We start from the raw sequence: 10,158 nt of genomic DNA, 5'->3' as shown, positions 1-10,158 counted from the left end.
GCACCCTTGCGCCTGGCGAATTTGCGCAATGTACGTAACTACGCAAATTCACTGACACGTGCATTTTTCTGGACGATACCTTTTACGCTAGACTTCCTTCGCCACCTCAGACCAGGCGAAGTGCAATAGAGTAGATAGGGATTGCTTCAAAAAAAGTTGAGATTTTTTCAGTCTTTTGTTTTCGGTGATAGGCTGAAAAAGATCGACTTTTTTTGGGGGGCTACCCTCCTTCCCCCTACATTTCCTAACTCATGGCACCTTAACTATACAGTGGGCACATGCGTAGGGCAAAATAAATATTTTATTTGATGTTTTGAAGGTTTCCCAGGCTTGTGTAGTGCTGCTACGTATACTTCCATTGTAAATTCAATTTGGTGCCGTATGCAAACTAAGCATCGCTAGCGTAACTTCGCTTTGCCTGGCGAATTAACGCTAGTGCAACTTCGCAACCTTTCGTTTCCCCTGAGCGCAACTTCGGATTTTAGTGAATTTGCGTAGCGTTGGCGAAAATTCACCTGGCGAAGTGCAGCAAAGCGGATGCTGGCGCAACTACAAATCTTAGGGAATTTGCCCCATTGTCCGGTCTGTGTTATATGTGGATGGGGGTCAAGTGACCTTTTGCTCGACTCTATTCAATTTTTCTTCTCCTCCATACTATTTTATTTAATCCTAAAGGGCCATGGATTTGTGGTTTTCAGGTGTAGTCTAGCCTCTCAACAGATTAGGGCAAGGTAAAATACAAGACCACAGTCCCAGTTATCCTGCTTTCTCTACCCTTTAGGGTAGGACTACACGGATGATTTCTGCACAATCCAACGCGCTGCGCAAAAACGCAGGCGTCACATCTTATGCGACAGTAATAAGGTGACACGACTGTCGGATGCAGACGCTGCGTGCTGCGTGCTGCGTCTGCATCCGACAGTTGTGTTGCATCAACGCTGCAACACCATCCGACAATGCATTCACTTACCTTATTTCCATCGCATCTGATTTGACGCCTGCATTTTTGTGCTGTGCGTCAGATCACTCCAAAATCGTCCGTGAAGTTCCTCCCTTGTGGTGTCTCAGGTCTAGAAAATATCAGGCAGTAAGCTTTTGGGACAACTCCACCATTCTAATTTTCCCATTTCACTCAACTATTCTATGAATTTGAGCATATTGGTTATATAATTTATCCTATTCATTGGTCACACAATTGAAATTAATATTTAAGAGATATAATTAATTAGATTCACAATTAATTGGGAAAAATAATTTATTGGTATTTATTGCACAGCACTAATTACTATTTAAGCTAGTTGATGCATTTTAAATGAATTCACACCTATGTTTTTTATCATAATTAATTACTTTCTGATAAGCACTTCATAAACAATTGTTTTTTTAACTAGCTATCGAATTTAATTGGATTAATTGCACTGAACTTTAGTTTGATACCCTGAGTTTTGAGAATTGTTATTATTAAGTTGGGATATTGATAAGTATTACACTGTTAATAATCATTGAGTAGTTAGAAACTATCTTTTAAGTGACCTTTGATATTTGATATTATGGCTACAAGCGGGGTACTTTCCTTCTTTAAAAAAACTTTTCCAATTAACTCATTCTGACGTTGGTCAGACCCCTGCAGTAACCAAGAGGGTAACGTTATTTATAAAAAAGTAAATAAGGATATCCGTCCATCTATTTTCTATAGTATATCAATATAGACAAGGTACCTAAGTCTTAATGATATTCTGGCTGCCACCTGTTTGTAACGGTTGAAAATCTGTAGGGGGTGCGGGGATGATGGTTTCTAATAAGAAGCTCTCAAGAAGATATCTGTGGCATGCCCAAGCTGTGCACAAACCACATTCCCAAATCTTAATATTCCCATCTCCTTCTGCCTTCTTTTCTGTTACTGGCCTCTCCTGATTATTCTCATTCTCAACCCAATTTAGTTCTTCTTCCTCTCCTTAGTCCAGGATTTATACATATATATATATTGCTGTTTGAATTAGCCTTTTGAGAGTCACCTCCCAATATACATATCCATATCGCTATACATATCCAGATATGGTAAGAGACTTTGGCCAATTGCTACCATACTGCCTAACTTCCTCATTGGGAATGTATGGCACCTTGGTGCTTTAGGTTCCTTGGGCCATCTTGTAGTCCATAGGATCACAGTAGGTTTGTCCAAACAAAATATCAGCTAGTGGCTCTTTCCAGGAGATGGGTGGAACATGGACACTTTAAGATCTTGCTCCTTCAATGATCTGGATGGCCCAATCAAACATTATTCAATGTTCAGACTGCATGCTGTAATTGTAAGGTTGGGTCCTGATCCAGCAAATAGTCAGGCAGTTTGCGACTGTAGTGGTATATGTTAAGCAAGTTACAGAAAATCATACTCCATTACCTCTATATGACAGTAAGGATATGAAGAAATGTATTCTCATGTACAGACACCTTAATGAAATAGATCCCCTCCAGTGGACAAGTTTCAGATTTTGGGCCCTACCCTTATGTCACTGTTGCATCTGACACCACAGTTTTGTATACTGCCCTTGCTAAGATGGCCTGTCTGTGACAGAACCTTCTATCCACTGCCCTTACCTCTTTCACGGGTTTTCTGCTTCACAAATTCTCAAAGAATACTGGTCTTTTTAGGATGCAAAGCTTCAGGTTGCCAGCACTTCTGCCCCTGGTACTAGATGGAGACCAAAGAGGAACAACCATGTGCTTCATGGAACAATTGAGGAAATCTTCCTTTCACAGGGCATAAATAAATGAACCAAGATTTCTTAGTATTAGGGGAAATTGACCGTTTGGGTCCCCTACAGGCTGTATCAATATTTTTATTGCCACAGCCCCTCAACAAGGATCATATAATACCAACAATCTTGGCCATCTGCAAGCGCATCACAATTATTTGAATGAGGAACTTGCTACATCAGGAAAACCCTGTCTCTGTTGGGTGTGCATTACTCCTTGGGCAGTGCATTATACATTCATATAGATAACAGCAAAGGATGGCAAATATTTTTTATATGTCCAGATTGGCACCAGGTCATATTTCGGCTGACTGGCAGGATCATGAAAGTAAAAACTACTGTCCCTGCAAGGTCTTTTACACATTTAATTGAAAGAGCCGTGCCTATGCCGGACACTTCTTCCAGCATTTAATACTTGGGCATGCGAACATCAGCTTTTCATTTTGACACCCAACTAACCGCGCGTCATGTTAACACACTCCAAGAGTCTGCAGTTCTATGATGTTTCCTGACAGAAAGGAAGAATGTAGATGTGCAGCCTTCACTTCTCCTATCCTTGGGATCTAATCTCACAATCCCTGCTTGGTACAACTCTGTAGGGAAAAAAGCACTTTCCCCTTGCCCGTAATGAGTGCACATGTGCTCCATTAAGCAGCCTCTACCCCCACACCCCTACTATACAGACAGCCAATAAAATGCTACAGCAGAAGTAATAACCCCCCCCCCAATCGTCTCCTGGACTGAAAGAAAAATAAGCTGAAATATCAGGGAACTGTACCACCTGGTGCACAGACTGTAGAATTACTGTAACAATAATGTAAATAGTCCAATATTTCCACTGTTCATTGTTACACAGACCATTCCCTTTTGTCTATCGCAGGGCAGAAGGTAGCAGCTGGCACATCATACACAAAATTCATATTTTCAACATTGTTCTAAGCCAAGGTCTGGTCTGTGTTATACTGATGTAAGAGAACGTGAAGCTTACACCTAGAAAGTATTGTTAATATCCTATTCCATGTATGACCCAATACAATTCCTTCTTTATTGTTCATGAGTTAGTAAGATGCCATTGGGGCAGTTATATGAATGAAGTCGGACGTTCCTCCAACTGGTAATAAGATGTAACAAGAGCCAGGAAAGGGTCGTTGTCTCCCTTTCAGAGCAGAATTATATGATGTTTTTCCTATTTAATGGAAGGCATTCAAAATGCACTTTCTTCATTTTTTCAATGGAGGGAGAGAATAATCTGTCTCGCCAATAAGCAAACTCTTTTCACATATGTATATTTCTTCTTCAACAAAATACTTCTTATCGTAGGCTTTGTTTATCCCTACTCTATTGTAACACCTCGGCCAATTATCTGCTGCCCATGCCCCGCATGCAAACCAGTCCTTTTTTATAAAGGAAAATCCGTTAGCCAACAGCTGCCGAGTTTCACTAAGAACCTCCCCCCCCCGACTTCTCCCTCTTTCTGTTTGTGTGTCTGTACAAAGCTCTCTAATGAGAATGATGTTGCGTCTCCTTGCATTCTTCTGATTGGCGGACCCATTCTGTGTGGCTGTTCTTTGGCTCTGAGCCATCCCTACCTTAAAATGGACGTTTGGAAATAGAATCCGAGCATGATTATAATCAGAGGTGGCAAGCCAGTCACGTACACAAAATAATATTGCATTTTTTGAAGTTGTTTTTCGAGCAATAGAATAGCACGTTTATAATTTTTTTCAAGTATAATTTATTTTCCATCCTCTGCAAAAGCGATTCAACCTTTTCTACATCTCGGGCTGACAGCTTGCCCTGGATTTATTGACATGCATCATAGACACACACATACGCATCAATAATTCTCTTATCCTAATACTGCAAAAGCTTCACATAATCCACAACCAAATGTTCCTCTTCAAATCTATTTTTTTTAAATGTTTTTTTTTTTTATTTGAAAAAAGTAGCTAAATATTCATGGTATTTTATGTAAAGTTTACAATAATTATATGACATTTTTCCATCTGTATATTTTATGATGTTTTTGTATTCTTAAAAATATATTTCAAAATATTTTATTTTTATTTTTTATATTTACAATACTTCTCTGTAGCTGCTCCATGCAACAATAAAACATTGGTTGGGGCTTGTGACAAACAGGATTCATTTTTCATCTGTGTGCTCTTGCTGATCTCTAGAAATTCCATTTTTCCTCTGACATAAATTTTTTAAAACCTTTCCACTTCTGTCAAATTCATATACAGTATATATTTTTTTAAAATTAAATGGATTTGTTTTCCTGCTAACAACCCAGACTGGTATAATTTTTTAATCACAGCTTTTTAAAACCAGATTATACCATAGCCCACGTTTAAACATGCAGCAAATCCTGCAGATTTTCTTTTCTTTTTTGGTCAATGGAATAACATCTCATTCTCCCAGTACTTTATTACTAGGTAACAAATTACAGATTACAAAATCTGTATACAAACCTAAAAAGAATATAACATCTACATTTATATTTAGAAAATTGTAAATGTAATAATTTTAGTACTAATTCTATTAGAATCTTTTATCAGAGAACAAAAACAGGGGTGATATTATTTCAGACTACAGAATTTATTTAGCATTAAACTCCATTTACTTTAATATTTCGGATGTTGCTCCCACTGGCCTCAAAGCAGGTGCTTATTTTTGATTTCCTGGCTTGGAGGCAAGTTTTGGTGGAATTATAACCATGTTTATGGCCAAGCAGAGCCTCCTGTAGCCTGCTTGTCCACACAGGGGATACCAAATAGCTAATCACAGCCCTTAATTGGAATCACCAGGGACTTTTTCGAGAGATTTGTCAATCGCAACGGTGCACAAAAAGGCAACAGATATCCCTGTCGGCCACTGCCCTTAGTAAAGGTGTCAAGAGAACATTTCATCTCATCATCTGTTTGTTGTTTAATAGACAGACTGGCAAGACAAGACTTCATTTACATTAATATTTAGAGGGGTGGGGTACTGAAACCACTTCAAAGAAGTTGTAGAGGTACTGGCACATGAGATTTGTTGCCCACTGCCACATGGGTGCTGAAATAGCTAGCATCTGGGCATTAGTCTCCTCTTCTATTTCAGCAGGGTGATTTCAGCCCGTGTAATACTAGTCAGCGGTTCTTGGCAGAAAAGAAAACAGGACCTGCCAACTCCATCTATACCCGCATCCGAAAGTCCTACCCTCAACCTGCAGGTTACCTTATTTTTTGTGGGTACCTGACCTGCTGCAGGTCTCTACTCAAAGGAACTATACTGCTATATCCATATACTGCTATATATCTATTGCAACTCCTTATTCTGGTAATGCTGCTTATATCCCTACTTGTATCTGTTAACCCCAATAACTTTTGTCTGTTAGGCCTATTCTGCTTTAGTTATTTTATAATTATCTCAAGCACACATCTGTGTCCACTCCTCAGTGAACAAGAGATATTTTTATAGCCCCAAGCCTGGTTCTGGTGTCTGTAAAACTCTGCCTTTTGCTAGCTGTTTGATTAATTAGGCTCTGGTTTTCCCAATCAGCTACATATAAATTCAGACCCAGTATAGGGGATGGCACTAGTGCTATCATTTGCTAAGTGCTAATATTTCACAAGTGCTTAGAAATGGCAGTTATACAAGGCAGTTGGACAAGGCAAAAGTAACCGGACTATCTTCTATCAACTTTGAACCAGCTGGGATAAGAAGAACACAGATTTGTTTGTACCTGCCAGTTTGTGACTTCTTACTCCAAACATGCTTTATCCTGTATTTCTCCTCCTTTCACTCGCATGCTTCATAAAACATTTTTAAAACATCAAATCCCAGTTCTATACAAATCTCAGCCTCTCTATCCCTCTCCACACATGAAGTTTATAAAGTTCTCTGTTTACCTATTCAACGAAACTCCTCTTTTTCATACAAACTAAGAACTTACAAATCCCGCTCTCATTTGGTCTATCTTTCCTTTCTATTGCTGGGACATTTCCCCAAACCCTGGCCCTTAACCCATCCCAGTTATATCACGGCCACGAGCTCCTTCTCTTCGGTGCAAATTCCAACAGTACAGAACTCTTACTTCTATACCCAAAACCCCATTTAATCTTCCCTGTGCTCTCTGGAATGCCAGATCTGTTAGCAACAAACTCGCCGCTATACACAACCATTTCATTGCAAATTCCTTTAACCTACTCACACTGAAACCTGGCTTTCTCCTACCGACACTGCCTCACCTGCTGCCCTGTCCTATGGGGGCCTAAACCTTACTCATACTTCCAGACCCGGTAGTGGCGTAGGTTTTCTTCCCTCTCCTTACTGTAATTTTAAAGTTCTTCCACCTGTTCCCTCCCTATCATTCTCCTCATTTGAGGCTCACTGCATTAGACTCTTTTCTCCTGTTTCACTCTGCATTGCTGTTATATATCGACCACCAGGACCAACTACAATTTCTGGGACAACTTTGCTGCCTGGCTTCCTTACTTTCTTTCATCTAACATCCCATCCATCATATTAGGGGACTTTAATTTACCTGTTAACAACATTAACAACTCTTCTGTCTCTAAACTTCTTTCACTAACCTCCTCCCTAGGCTTACCTTTGTGCTCAGACTCCCCCTCTCACTCCAATGGTAATGCTCTGGATCTCATATTTACCAGACTCTGTTCAACCACCAATTTTACTAACTCACCATTTCCCCTCTCTGATCACAATATGCTCACATTTCAGCTCTCACTAACTCCCTCCTCACCCCCTGCTATTCCCCAAACACGTACTCACCGTGACTTGCAAGCTGTAGACGTGTCACATCTCTCTTCTTCCTTTGACTCTCTTCACTCTAATATCTCAGCCATCTCTTGTCCTAATGTGGCTACCTCTGTCTACTATAGTACTCTCACCACTGCCCTTAATGAGCTTGCTCCTATAAAAACTAAACGTGCTAGACCCAAACCACTTCAACCTTGGCATACTGCTCATACAAAATCGCTCCAGAGACACGCACGTGCACTTGAGCATCGCTGGCGCAAATCACTCATTAACTCCCTGTGCTCCTTCACCCCTGTCACTGATGAGTAAGTCTCAAAGCTTTTGGCCTCTTCTCACCTTACCACCTGCCCGCTTGATCCAATTTCCTCAAAACGTCTCTGCAATACCAATCCTTGTCTAATCAAAGCCTTAACTCACCTATTTAATCTTTCGCTCTCAAATGGACTGTTTCCTTCTCAACTAAAACATGCTCATCACCCCCATTCTGAAAAAAACCTCTCTTAATCCCTCCAATCTTGACCTATCTCTCTGCTACGTTTCATCGCTTGATGAAACTACTTTCAACTACTTGAGCGCCTAGTCTACAACCAACTAACCTGATTCCTCTCTGACAAGAGCCTGCTGGACCCCCTACAATCTGGTTTTAAGCCACAACACTCCACTGAAACTGCCCTGACTCAACTAACTAATGACCTTTTAACCGCTAAAGCCAACAATCATTTCTCACGACTAATACTACTTGATCTCTCAGCTGTATTTGACACTGTAGATCACCCTCTCCTCCTCCTCCATTCGCTTGGCCTTCATGATCTATCTCTCATCTCCTGATCTCAACCCAGAACTCCTAACTCGCGTCTCCTCTTGCCTGTCCAATACCTCTACCTGGATGTTGCAATGCTACCTTAAACGAAACCTCTCTAAAACTGAAATGGTTCTCTTTCCTCCAACTAACACCAGTAACATCCCGCAAGTATCCATCATAGCTAACAATTCCACTATCACCCCCTCTCCCCAGGCCCGGTGCCTTGGGGTTATCCTAGATTCTGCCCTGCCATTCACTCCTCATATCCAGTCACTTATTAAATCATGTCACTTCCACCTAAGGAACATATCCAAAATACGATCATTTATCACCCAAGATGCTTGGCATCCCCCTCCAGAGACTGTCACCTCTCCAGTCCATAATGAACACTGTCAATTCTGTCAATCCCTGCACTGGTTTCCACTACCTTTCAGAATCAAATTCAAATTAATGACCCTGACATTCAAAGCATTTCATAACTCTGCCCCACCCTACATCTCTGAACTCATCACTATATACTCACCCAATCGCTTACTACGCTCCTCTACTGACCTGCTACTTAACTCTTCTCTCATTACCTCCTCACATTCAAGACTTTGCAAGGGATGCACCACTCCTCTGGAACTCTCTCCTTCGGTCTGTCCGACTTTCTCCCAACCTTTCTGTTTTCAAGAAATCTCTTAAAACGCACTTCTTTCGAGAAGCCTACCCTCACTCTGCTTAACTACCAAATGCAACACCACATTTCTCACCCAGTTAATTCGATCTTGTCAACTCCCACACCTTGTGTATTACTCCCTTCCCTTTAGAGTGTATGCTTTTTTGCATAGGGCCTTCCTCACCTTTTGTACCGGTATTGATTGTGATGTATGTAACTCCATATGTTCTATGTATAAAATTCATGCGATTTAGTTGTATAATCACATTTACTTTACAGTGCTACGCAATATGTTGGCGCTATATAAATACATGTTAATAATAACCCAAACCTGATCAGACAACCAAATCTGAAAAGTTCTTATTGGTATCTCCAATTGGTGGCCATAGGCTCTGTATAGTAGCACAAATAAGGATGAAATGGATGCTGAACTTCATAATAGTAGAGCCAGGACAAACAAGTAATCTATCTGACCCATTTCTAAGACAAGGGATTTGCCAAATAATAGTCATGAATTAGCTGGGTTACTGCAAATAAGGATTCTCTGCGAGATTTTAACCACCCACACCATATGTGTCTGTGTCTGTTTGCACAGGCAAAAATCGTGCTTACATAGCTTCTTGCCGATCACTACCAGAGTTTAGTATACAGCCATAGTGTTAGGTGCCATTTCAGCAGCAAACACAATATCACTTTAAAATTTTCAAATAACTTTTTTAGTTTTCCACACTCAAGTTGGCTATGAATGCTCAGACCTTAGCTAAAGCCTTTTGTACTACTGTTTTTGACTACCTGGTTTTTGACTGACCCGTCTGTAACACGGTTTCGGCTCGTTCTCTGCCAGCAGAAACTTTCAGAGCACCAAAAGGACATCAGTGAAGACCGGTGTTGGCAGGGCTCTCCTGCTGAACTTAAGATGTTGATTCTTTTATCAGCCTCTGCCTTCTAATCTACAGATGGAGTAACATACAGTTCTCATTTGGATCCTCCTCTTTTCTATTGTTCATATTATCCATTGTTAAATCCCAGTGTTCATTATAATCTCTGCTCCAGTGAAACAAATATCTATCCATCCACCGGTGTACAAGAGATAGATATTGGTTCCACCAATATCTTGTGGCCAACACCCATATCGAATACTTCTGTGGAAATTAGGTCTGAACTAGGACTCAGTA

The sequence above is a fragment of the Xenopus laevis genome, chromosome 2S (genome assembly GCF_017654675.1).
Source record: "Xenopus laevis strain J_2021 chromosome 2S, Xenopus_laevis_v10.1, whole genome shotgun sequence".
Classification (NCBI taxonomy): Eukaryota; Metazoa; Chordata; class Amphibia; order Anura; family Pipidae; genus Xenopus; species Xenopus laevis.
Note: the sequence above shows the minus strand (reverse complement) of the source record.